The sequence below is a fragment of the Marmota monax genome, unplaced genomic scaffold (genome assembly GCF_021218885.2).
Source record: "Marmota monax isolate L192 unplaced genomic scaffold, Marmota_monax_Labrador192_F-V1.1 WCK01_AAM20220418_F8-fsc00240, whole genome shotgun sequence".
Lineage (NCBI taxonomy): Eukaryota > Metazoa > Chordata > Mammalia > Rodentia > Sciuridae > Marmota > Marmota monax.
The window spans coordinates 1,039,635-1,053,115 of NW_026693696.1; positions in this window are offsets into that span (position 1 = coordinate 1,039,635).

Genomic DNA, 13,481 nt, shown 5'->3' on the forward strand with positions numbered 1-13,481 from the left:
CATTGGAATGGTTTCTATTTTATTCCAGGGAAACTGGAATAATATAGAATACAGAAATTGTAGCCAGTGAGATAAATAGTGTAGATTTACAGCACCAAAAAAAAACAACAACAACAACAAAACAAACAAACAAACAAACAATTAGTAAGGTTTTTTTCTTGAGGGACAAAAGTTTCTACTCTCTTTCAGTCAACAGTTAGATACATGATTATGAAAAGCGTGTAATAAGGAAAATGTATGGTTTTTGTGGAAAAACTAGGCAATTTAAGTTTTTTAAATAATGTGGTTGTTAAATTGGGGGATGAGAGAACAGGACATATAATTCTTGTTAAGGAGGAATGGGAACAGCTGGGTTGTCTTTTGGCTTAGGCCCTGCTTCAGTCTCTCATGACAACCTTAGATCATGAAGGTCCCCCTGTTTAGAAATGGTATTAAAAGCCAGACATATTGGGTTATGGCCACAGAAATAGAGATTTTGTTGAAGAGAGGTGATTTTCATGAAACAAACAAAAAAAAATCTGCAGGAAGTCATTTAAGTGAAATTGATTTGTAATAGGTCCTCACTGCTTAGACTACATTTATAATTCTGTTGGAGGTAAACCACTAGAGATTGAGAAAGATTTAAAAAAAGAGAGTGAGTAGAGGGAGAAAGTTACTGCACATCAATAGTAAGAAAATTGTCTACTGGTCAATTCAGTCTCTAAGAAGATGCCATGCAGAGAGGCTTAACCAAAATAAAGTTATTTTCTTATAGTTCTGGAGACTAGATATCCATATCACAGTACCAGAAGATATGATCCCTGGTAAAGATTCTGTTGCAAGCTTGGAGATAGCCACCCTCTCACTCATGAAGAATTCCCTTTGTGCTTTTGATGGGGAAATAGAACGAGCCCTAGACTTCTCATTTTTAAAGAACACAAATCCCATCAGATTGGGGTCCTCTCTTGATGATCTTATTTTGACTTATTTTTTTTCCTTAGGCTTCCCATCTCTCAATGTAGCCACATTAAGAATTATAAATTCAACATGTAAGTGTTGGGGGATACAAATATTCAGTCAATAATATTGACTAAAGAATTTTGAGTAAGGTCTTGTGGTTTTCCGATATCTTGGAAAAATCCAGTAGCTTTAAAATTCAAATGTGGTAAACATTTTAGAGATGTTTTCATGAACATGGAACAGAAGATAAGCTCCTTTAAAATTTTATTGCTGAACAAGACCAGCCAAAGGCAGCCAAAACTTCAATGGAGTCCTGGCAGGTGCTAGTAGAAGTAACATTAGATGTGTTTGCTTAATGGTACAAAATTATTCATAACTTACCAACTTTCATCCTCCTTAACCTGATGAAAATATAAAGAAGAATACATATAATCAAGGATGGGCTCAAGATCCCTTTGTCCACAAGTTTGTTAAGTTTTTGGAACTTCAGGGAGGCAAGAAACATAATTTTTTTTATTGTATTGGATATAGGCCCCCAAGTAACAATTTTTGGTCCCTTGCTGTGTATAAAGGTGCCAAAATTCAACAGATAAAGTTTGGAGAAATTTCACAGTAAGGAACTAATATAAACTCATTAAGTGTGGTCCCTTAAAAAATGGTGTACTTTTGTGACATCATTGCTGACTTATAACTGGTGTTTATGTTATAAATGCACATATAATCCAGAAGAGGATTATAATGTATATAATATGAATAGATAATATATATAATCTCAATATATAATATATGATCTCAACAAAGAAGAAACTCACATAAACAAAGATATTACATTGAGAGTGCATATTTGAAAAACTTCCTGAATGTTATTAATATTTTCTGTCAGTAGATCAGAATTTAGTACTATTATCCCAAACAAACTACATTTGTTTATGCAAGTTTGCTTTCCTTAGGGATAAGGAAACAACATGGCTCTGATGTAACAGTAAACACATAGAGCAATGAAACAAAAAAATAAAGCTCAGGAATAAATCCACACATTTAGGGTCAGTTGATTTTTGACAAATATGCAAAAAAATACATAATGGGAAAAAATCCTTTCACTAAATACTGCTGGGAAAGTTAGATAACATATGCACAAGAAAGGAATTATGTCTGTATATTCATACAAAAATATATACCTTTAATACAAAGATGAAATTCTTTTTTTTGCTGTTTAATTTTTTATTTGTTGTAATCAGTTATACATAACAGGAGAATATTGTTCCATTCGTTGTACACAAACGGAGCATAATTTTTCACTTCTCTTATTGTACAGGAAGTGGAGTCACATCATTCATGTAATCATACGTATATGTAGGGTAATGATGACGATTTTATTCCACCATCTTTCCTACACCTAGGCCCCCCTCCCCTGCCTTCTCTATCCTGCTGCAGTCTGGCTGGGCACAAATCACAAGCCACTCAAGCAGGAACAAACTTTATTTCCGAACTCCCGCAAATGCCCCATACGTGGCTTTCTCCCGGAACACACCACACACCAACAGGAAATCCCTCCTCTGGAAATCCCTCCTCTGGCACTTCCCCAACCAAAGCAAACTCCCCAGGAATCCCTGGGAGAACTCCAAAGTAGCAGGCCAAGGCGGACAGCAGGGGTCTAATATACAATTGAATACACAGCTTAACATAACCATCATCATCTCAATGGCTTGCTGGGTAACCCACTCTGTTCTGGCAAAAATGCCATGCATCATCCCGACTTGGCTGTGGCCCTCAACACTCTCTGTTGCCCAATCCAAAGTTCCTCCATTTATCCCATGCCCCTCCCCTCTTATTATGAATCAGCATCTACTTATCATAGAAAAAAAAACAGTATTTGGTTTTTGGGGATTGACTTTTTGCTTACCATGATATTCTCCAACTCCATCCCTTTACCTCCAAATGCCATGATTTTATTCTCCTTTAATGCTGAGTAATATTCCACTGTGTATACATACCACAGATTCTTTATTCATTCATCAGTTGAAGGACATTTAGGTAGGTTCCACAGTTTAGTTATAGTGAATTTTACTGCTATAAATATTAATGTGGCTGCATCACTGTAGTAAGCTGTTTTTAAGTTCTTTGGGTATAAACCTGGGAGTGGGATAACTTGGTCAAATGGTGGTTTCATTCTAAGTTTTCTAAGGAATCCCCATACTGCTTTCCAGATTGGTTGCACCATTTTGCAGTCCCACCAGCAATGTATGAATGGGTCTTTTCCCCCACATCTTCTCCAACACTTACTGTTGCTTGTATTCTTAATAACTGCCATTCTGACTGGATGAGGTGGAATCTTAGAATAGTTTTGATTTGAATTTCTTTAATTACTAGAGATGTTGAACATTTTTCCTATATGTGTTGATCAATTGTATACCATATTCTGAGAAGTGTCTGTTCAGTTCCTTAGCCCATTTATTGATTGGGTTGTTTGGTTTTTTTCTTTTCTTTTCTTTCTTTCTTTTTTTTGGTGTTAAGTTTTTCTAGTTCTTCTAAACTCCTGGAGATTAGAGCTATATCTGATGTGCATGTGGTAAAAAATTGCTCCCATTCTGTAGGCTCTCTCTTCCCCTCATTGATTGTTTCTTTTGCTGAGAAGAAGCTTTTTAGTTTGAATCCATGCAATTCATTGATTCTTGATTTTGTTTCTTGAGATTTAAGAGTAGTATTAAGAAAGATGGGGCCCAATTCAACATGATAAAATTTGGGGTCTACTTTTTCTTCTATTAGGCATAGTTTCTGTCATCTAATTCCTAGGTCCTCGATCCACTTTTTCTTGAGTTTTGTGCATGGTGAGAGATACATGCTTAATTTTATTTTGCTGCATATGGATTTCCAGTTTTCACAGTACCATTTGTTAAAGAGGCTATCTTTTCTCCATTGTATGTTTTTGACACCTTTGTCTAGTATGAGATAACTGTATAAAGGTGGGTTTGTCTCTGTGTCTTCTATTCTGTACCATTAGTCTACATGTCTATTTTGGTGCCAATGACAATCTGTTTTTTGTTTGTTTGTTTTATTATATCTCTGTAGTATAGTCTATGGTCTCTTATTATAATGTCTCCCACTTTGCTTTTTGCTAAGGATCACTTTGACTATTCTGGGTCTCTTATTTTTCCACATGAATTTCATGATTGCTTTTTTTGTTTTGTTTCTATGAGGAATTACGTTGGGATTTTAACTGAAGTTACATTTAATCTGCATAGTGCTGTTGGTAGTATGGCCATTTTGACAATATTAATTCTGCCTATCCAAGAGCATGGGAGATCTTTCTATCTTCTAAGGTTTTCTTCAATTTCTCTCTTCAGTGTTTTCTGGTTTTCATTGTACAGGTCTTTCACCTCTTTTGTTAAATTGATCTCCAAGTATTTTACTTTTTTAGGCTATTGGGAATGGGCTAGTCTTCCTGATTTCTTTTTCAGAGGATTCATCATTGATGTATAGAAGTGCATTTGATTTATGGGTATTGATTTTATATCCTGCTACTTCGCTGAATTCATTTATTAATTCTAGAAGTTTTCTGGTAGAATATTTGGATTTAACTCTAGAATCATTTCATTCACAGATAGGGATATTTTGAGTTCTTCTTTTCCTATTCAAATCCCTTTAATTTTACAAAGCTGAAATTCTAATATGTAATTCACATAAGTAAATCACTAATATGTTGTCTTTACATTAAACAGAAATCATCTTGGCTGGACCTAACCTACACTGATCAGCCATTTTCAAACTGACCTAGAGGTCAGAAAAATAAATCTGACAGAATGATTCAGAACAGAGGCCAATGTTTTCACCTTGGGGTGGTAGAGGAAAAGCAAACAACCATGTTGGAAAATATTTATGGAGAGGGAAAGCCTTGAGGTGCTGAAGGCCATTGTCTTACACCTGAAGAGAACAACATTTAGTCAGCATTTGAACAAGACTCTGCCTTCAAGATGAAAACTACAGCAGAGCAGAGCCCTCATTGGTATTTTAGTCAATCATGTCTCTACACTGAGCATGTAGCTCAGGCATGCCTGGACTTCTGGCCTGTTGAAACTGTGAGAAAATACATTTAAATTTTTAAGCTACTAACTTTGTGTAATTTGTAGCAGAACATGAAAAACAAGTGTTTTTCTCTTATATCCTCAAATCTGGTTAAAAACCGTATTTGCCATATAAGTTCTCTGGGAGGATAAAAGGAGTAAATGTGCACTAAAACTATTCCTAAGGTGCCTTGAAAACACTTAGACCTAAATAAAGACTGGGTTCTCTGATTATATATGATTGTTTTAAGCTTGCTAAAATTTGCTTTTATTTCCCAATAATTTTAATTGGGGGCACAAGGCTGTATCAGTTTTTCACTTACATAAGATAATAATTATAACTTTGTGAATCATTTTTAATCTACTCTGAAGACATTTAGCTACCTGGAAGTCGTTGAGAAGAAAAACTATTTTTGCTTCTTGCAAGCTTTCTGGAACCTCCACAGTAAGCACATGCTGAACATGGCCCTATACAAACTGTGAAGTAGGAGAAGCTGCTCCTTTAGTTTCCAAACCTCCGCATCCATCCCCACATTTGTAGGCTTTTTATATAGCTGTATTCCCACGCATTTGCATAATTTTAAATACATTCACAAGTGTGACAAATATATAGATATTTTTGTTACAATCTAATTCAGCTCTTTGAGTTTTCAAATCAGACTTTCACTTCTTATAGCTCTGACAACTCCCCAAATTTACTTTGTCCTTCCCAACACCATATATTTACCAATAAACATAAATACCTAATATATATCCTGTTACATACACATACACACAATCACATTTTCTTGTCATGGGTTTACAAACTTGTGTTCAAACAAGAAATATATTTTATAAAAATATAATTACATAAACATATATGTATGATATGAATTTACTTACATATAAAAGCACACATGTATGTATTTTGCTTTTCTCATAAGCACAACTGTGGAAATACCTTTGTGCCTATCTACATTCTATAGTCCATTTTTAATGTTCACTTTCTTCCTCTGAAGAAGTTTTCCATGCATCTCATATCTGGTTTCTTAGGTTACATAATGGGAGGAGTCAGGAAGCCAAGATGAGGAGGAAGCTTATATGGAGATCTGTGGGCTATGCTTTCATCAATGTAAGGGTATGTTAGTGTGGTCAAGTAATTGCCTTCACAAGAGCATCAGGAGTTTTGCTCTAAAAACATGTGCACATTTTAGGTCTTCTGACAGAAATCACAGAAGTCATTAACTGTGTGGTCCTCATGGTTATGTTGAATATCAGAATCTCATGACCCAACAATGACTCTGACCTGTGACTATAATCACTTTTTGAAATTGAGGCATGGTTTTATCCTAACATCAATCTCTGATACAGAGGTCTAGTCATATTCTCTTCCCTGACTTAGAATCCATAGCCTCCTAGGTCATTCACCCTCAGCAAGAATCAGACCCTCAAATATTCTTGAATAAGATTTCATTCTTTCCAGGCCCTTCTCTATCAATCTTTCAAGATAGTTACTGGATCTCAAGACTTACCATTTAGAAGATTTTTTATAATGCCAAACTCTTCTCTGAAAGCCTCTCTATCTATTTCATAGATGGAGCATTGCCCATTATCCCTGCAGCATTTTCAAATATTTGTTAATGGATAATATATGAAACATATTATTCTAAGAGTTTTACATGTATTAGAAACTTACTCTTCACAACAATTTTATGAAATAGGTAGTACTCCTATCTCCAATGTATGTATAAACAATCTGATGCATAGTAAGTTTATTTAAAAGTAAACCGTGTGGTGAGACTCAGTGGCAAACCCATGATACTCTACTCATCGTTGTTTTGACACACTTTAAGCTTGACAAAACTTTAAGTTTGTTAAGTCAACTTGAAATGCCTTCTGTGTGTGCACTTGCTAGGCTTTCTTAATCTGGAGTGGATTAGAATCAAAGGGTTAGAAGAAAATTCTCCCCAGTGTTAAGAACTTCATGTGATACAGTTAATTGCCTATTTTTTTTTTTTTTTGGTGGAAGGACCAATGTCTTGATTTGTGCACTTAAACTATTCCAAATTCTGTTACAATCATTAAAAGTAAGTTGATTAGGGATCTGAAAGAACAGCACAGGAAAACTTGTACAAAATACCTGGAATAAATATTGAACTTCCTTTGTAAACATCTGTAAGCTTATTTTCTCAATCAATGTGGTGCTTGTTCAAAGGGCCCATGTACCCAAAGCAGCTAGGATGGCAGGTTTAAAGGGGATAATTGACTGAAATCTATCATTTTCCTCATTGAAATTGATATAACTATGGCTATGTGCTAGATGGTCAATCTAACATAAATGAAATCAAAGCTAAGCGTTATGTGTAAATTTAGCAGGTATTTGGTGGTGAAGCAGTCAGTAAACTTTTATGTCAATAGTCTGAATGTAATATCTTAGGCTTTGTGAGACAAATTACCTCTGTGAGGCTACTGTGCTCTGACTATTACTGTCGCGACCCCTTGCCCGCAAGGAAGACGCAACTCAGGAATCTTCTTTCAGCAGTTTATTCAAGCCCTTGATATTTCTTCTTCTCTCTCTCGGATGCCCCTCCCAGCCTTAATAAAGCATCTCAAGCCCCAATGCGAAGCTGCCACGTGGAGCTTTCTCATAGGGTGGTGAAAAACCATGCGCCAACTCTCCCAAATAAGGAGTTGTTTGTCACAGACCACAGCGAAGCCAGCGCCATCTTGTAATGGCGACCATAGTCTGCAGAAATGGCAGAAGCGGCTCACCACAGTTCCCCCTTTCTGTTTTCTTAAAACAATACAGGCGAGAGTAGAGGTCCTATCCCACTGTGCAGAAGTGGCTGCATAGTATGGCTCAGTCCTAAGGAGGGCCCTTCCCCAGATCTGAGGCCATATCAGCCGACGCCTTTTTTCGTGGGGCGGGGCGTGAACGCGTCTAACCCGCATGCAATAGGACATGCTCTCCTTGAGGTCCACGTCAAGGATCACTCAAGTGCAGTGCCTTGCCTCGCATCCTGTATCGTGACGATGGTGGACGAAGGGGGATAGCTGAGGCTGAACTGTGACTGTTTATAACGACAAACAAGTTGACAGCACCCTGAAAGAAAGGCACGGACTTTAAGGCGATAGAAAAGCACTAGTGTGGAAACCCATCTGCGTGCAATGGCAGTAAGACCGGCAGAGTGCAAGGGCTTTCCAACACTAAGAGAATAACAAGGAAAGTCATGTCGATCCCAGTGCAATGTTATAATAACTTGGGGTGTAACGACCATGTCAAAGGTTTACTGTTTAAGATGCGCAAGCCAGACTTGAGGCGAGTTGCCATTTTCTAAAGCTGCAAGAGCTTGTATGATCATAGCCTTTTCTTGTGCATGGCGAGTTTTAAGGCGACAGGGAAGCCACAAACAAAGTACAACACCGAAGCAACACATTGCACAAAAAATGCCTACCCCCACCCACTCCTTAAAAAAGGAAAAGGCAGAGGATAGCCAACTGGTGAATTGACCCAAAGTCACTGGTTCGACACGGGTGCTATTCAGAACAGCAATCTGAGTTAGTTGAGACTGGATCAAGTCTTCTGCTTCCATGGACCAGGTTCCGGCTAGATACTCTCCGATGACGCGGGAGGCATTTCTGGAATCATTAAATCTGACAGAGGTTATGCATAAATGTGCACGTTGGTCAACACAACCCAAAAGCACCAAGTCAGCCAATTCTTCTACCTGAGCTTGGAGTAAATCTATTCTTTGGTTGGCAGCTAAAATCCCTGACAAAATATGTTGATTAATTGTATTTTGGGATTCAAGTATGGTGGAAGTTTGTTGAACAACTTGATTAATGGTGGCAGCAGTTTGTACTTGACTGGCCATGGCCACTCCGGCCGTAACCGCTGCAGCAGCAGACACTGCCACAGCTGTCACTATAGCTGCCGTAATTCCAAAATCCCTGCGGACTCTAAGTAGCTCAACAATGGGGAATTTATATGGGTCCGCAGTGACTGGGATTGGGACAAAAGTTGGAATTTTCATAACCACTGCTACAGTCCAAGAACCATTCCAACACTCAGATAAGAGACAGGTAACATTAGAACAATCCAGCATCCCCGACGAGGTGTCATTAGCCAAAAGGAGCAAGAACGGGGATTGGACACAGACCATTGCAGGGGGCAATGTGGCATTATATAGCAGAGAGTTGAATGAAACAGATGTAAGTCTATTACCTCGTTCACTCTCCTTAACAGTGCCAGAAACATTAGCCAGCCAGCTTTTGGCTCCCAGCAATTGAGCCAATGCAGAAATATCGGCTGAAGCCCTCTTCTCATTGGAAATCAGCCATTGAAACCAGGACCAACCTACTCCTGTAGAGGAGTTGGCACTGTTGTTAAAGTTATAAACATGCCTCTTAAGAGAGGGGGAAAGGGAGAAACATTTAGCAACTTGATGTTTCTCCCAAGAATGATCCTGACAAGGCATAAATGTTGGGGGGAAACCAAGATTAGGGGTACAGTAAGGGGAGGCCTTGAAATGAGTGGCATTGTAAGTACTATGTTTCACTTCCAGGCCCTTGGAACGTAACAGGCCATCTAGGGCCAGGAGAAGCGGACTTGAAGATGTGGCACCCATGACACAACAACAAAAGAAGCACAAAAAACAAAAGCGAAATGACACAACAAAAGAAACACAGAAAACAAAAGCGAAAGTAGAAGCGAAAGTACACAGTGCAGCTGCAATAAAATGTAATGCTCTCTCTTTCTTTACAGAGGAGCTGCCCCGCTTTGATCGCGGATCCCACTTATTGGGACTAACCCCGCTTTGGTCGCGGATCCCACTTACCTGGGACTAACCAGTGCACCACCCCTGACCGCTGAAAGTTCTGGTTCCCAGGTTTCGGCACCACTTGTCGCGACCCCTTGCCCGCAAGGAAGACGCAACTCAGGAATCTTCTTTCAGCAGTTTATTCAGGCCCTTGATATTTCTTCTTCTCTCTCTCGGATGCCCCTCCCAGCCTTAATAAAGCATCTCAAGCCCCAATGCGAAGCTGCTACGTGGAGCTTTCTCATAGGGTGGTGAAAAACCATGCGCCAACTCTCCCAAATAAGGAGTTGTTTGCCACAGACCACAGCGAAGCCAGCACCATCTTGTAATGGCGACCATAGTCTGCAGAAACGGCAGAAGCGGCTCACCACATATTACTATAACACAAAGTCTGTCATACGCAATATGACAATTAATGGGTTTAGCCGTGATCCAGTAAAATTTAGTTACAAAATTCAGAAATAGTATCTGAGCCAAGTGTTATGGCTTGAAAATTGTGTCTTATTCATATCTCTCAGCAACCTGGTGCCAAGATGATTATTTTGTTCCTGCCCATTATCAATGAGGCAGTGCTTTCCTTCAAAAGAGAAGACAGCTAAATCTGATATAGATTGTTTTGTTATAGATTTTTTAGTGCTTCTTTTAAATCTCATATACATTTACACCACCATTTGTAGTACTGCAATGGTATTTAAGTCAATATATTTTTTTAAATTTATCAACTTAAAGGGAAGTAAGACAATAACTTCATGTTCACAGAATTCACTATGATGTCATATGTCCCATCAACCAGAAGTAGCTGTCTTGATAGAAATAGGGAGGCAATGAGAAGACTAAATCAACATCAATCTTTATTGACTTATAAAGAAAGAAATTAAAAACAAAAAGCTTTATTTCTGTATCAGAGACTGACTGATCAAGCATGAGTCTGCAAATCTTTGTTGGGCATTATTGGACTTAATATGGCTCCACTCTAAGAGTAGTCCACATGTATGTTATATAAAAATCCAGACTGAAGGAAGTTTAGTTATTGTGTGCATGGATTTTTTCACATGGCAGGAACAAAAGAGACTAAGAGGAAGCCAGTAATGTCTTTTTTTAAATATTTTTTTTAGTTGTCAATGGACCTTTATTTTATTTATTTATATGCCGTGCTGAGAATCAAACCCAGTGCCTCACACATGCTAGGCAACCAGTTCACCACTGAGCCACACTCCCAGCATATATAAAGCCTTTTAAAACCTTTGTTTGGAACATAATTAATATTGACACTTTGCTCATTTTCTATCCATTAAAGTAGATCACTGGGTTAAGGCTGAAGTCAAACTGATGGAAAAGAATAAATCCAGGAAGAGAGAGGGTAGCTATAGAGGAGAGAACACTGAATATTTGTTGAAATAAACTAATGTACCAGAGGTCTGTTACAAGTTTAATTATATACCATCCAAGGCATATTGCTCTGAGATTTTGAGGCCCAATATGAAAAATATGCTGAAGGTTGAGTATATTATTTCATCTCTCCATAGCAAGAATTCATGGTTCAAGGAACCAGGAGTACGAAGTGATTGCTCTTCTAGCATCAAAGAACAGAGCTTAAGAATTTTTGCTTATAGTCCCTAAGTCTCATCGTTAGTTGATGAGCCATAGTCTGCAGGGAGAACTGCTTCCATTAGAGAATCATGTCAAATTCTCATGAATTGGAAGTGGAGATTTTGCCCTGGCTATTTTGGGTTCTTTGTGCAACTGAACCACAGAGAAGAGGTTCATTGAATTATCTAGTAAGCTAGATAAAATCACCTAGAGGATATTTGGTTGTCATATGTTAGGAATTGAAAGGACTACCTGCAATAAAAGAAATTGAATGAGGTGTCTCTCAGAAATCCTATCACAAAATAGTCTCAGTTAATAGAAGTAATAACAACTTAACAAAGAGAAGACCATCAAATACTAGGTACCTGCAGGAAAAAAAATAACACATTCCACATAGTCATGTTACTATCTAAAGATAAGGGAAACATTGATTGAGTAGGTAGTGAAAAATATACCTCATTTATGTATGATATATCAAAGTACATAAATGCATTCTACTGTCATATGTAACTAATTAAAACAACAAAAAAGAATAAAAGGCAAACAAAGAAAAAAATAATGAGGCAGTCATGAGTATGACTTTCACACCAGAAAATGGACTGTAACAGTTTTAACTATTGTTAATACTGTAATGACTAAAATTTTGGATTTTCCTGTTGATAAGGAGATATTGAAATTGTATGAAATATGTTTGAGAATCAAATTTTTATGAGATATTCTATCAGTTAATATTCTGTCTCTCTCTCTCTCTCTCTCTCTGTCTCTCTCTCACCCCCTGCAGTGTGTGTGTGTGTGTGTGTGTGTGTGTATGTATTTACAACATGGGTCAGCATATTTTCCCTTTTTTAGTAACTTAATGAAGGACTGTGTTTTGTGTAGTCTTGAGACAACCACATTCTTCTTTCAACTTCCCTTTATTTCTTCAAGAATAACCATAGAATATGCTGAACACATAATATCCTGAGATAGGAAGAAGCTACCTGAAACAAGCTGGGCATTGTTCCTATTCCTGCTAGGGAATATAACACCTTGAGACAGGGAGTAACTGCTGTCTTCACTTGAAACAGTATATCCTTCAACCCTTTATCCAGTGTAACACATTGGTCCTGGTATACATAATCCTGTGATGCCTTTGGTTGTACCCAACTGTCGAGCAAGTGGAGCATATGCAGTCAACCCTCAATCTACCTGGACACCTTTCTTGAGCTTTCAGAGACCAACTCAGTGGAACCTACACTGTGTTCCTTGCTGCCTCTTTGTAATGAATAATCCTACTTCATTTAATTTGTTGTGTGGTGTTATGTTCTGTCTCCCTTGAGTCATATATGTGGGTAACCAGTGCAGAGTGAACTTATTCTATAACTAAAATTCTATCACTAAAACATTAAAATGCACATTTGAAAGATATCATACTCATTATACTTATTTGCAGTATTAGTTTTGTGTAAAAATTAGCTATAAATGTCTATACTCAAAGACAATGAGCAAATGTCAATTATTTTTAGTAATTGGTGTTTCAATAAAAGAATTTCCCATATATTTTTTTTCTGTCTTTTATTTCTGTGACTGTCTCTTATATAGAAGAGTAAGTGCTGACCTAGCAGTTGGGACATTTGGAGTTTACCACTGTCTTCATCCTTCGTTAACTTCATTTTATTCAAAAGACTTAATTTCATTAAAATGAATTTTACTACATTGTTTTTTTTTCTTTTTTTTATTGGTTGTTCAAAACATTACAAAGCTCATGATATATCATCTTTCATACATTTGACTCAATTGGGTTATGAACTCCCATTTTTACCCCAAATACAAATTGCAGAATCACATCGGTTACACACTCACATTTTTACATAATGAATTTTACTACATTGTAAAATAAAATAAAACTTTTAAATTAACTCTATAGGAATCTTTAGGTCATCTCCTAAATGATATCTCGATTTCATTTCAGCTATGTAATCACATGTTATTATTTGAATGAAAAATAACTATTGATTTAACTTAAATATGTAAAGAAATATTTCTAAAACTTTTTGATCATAATTCATGTAGATGTTTTTACTAATGTAACTTAATGAAGAAATTCAACTTC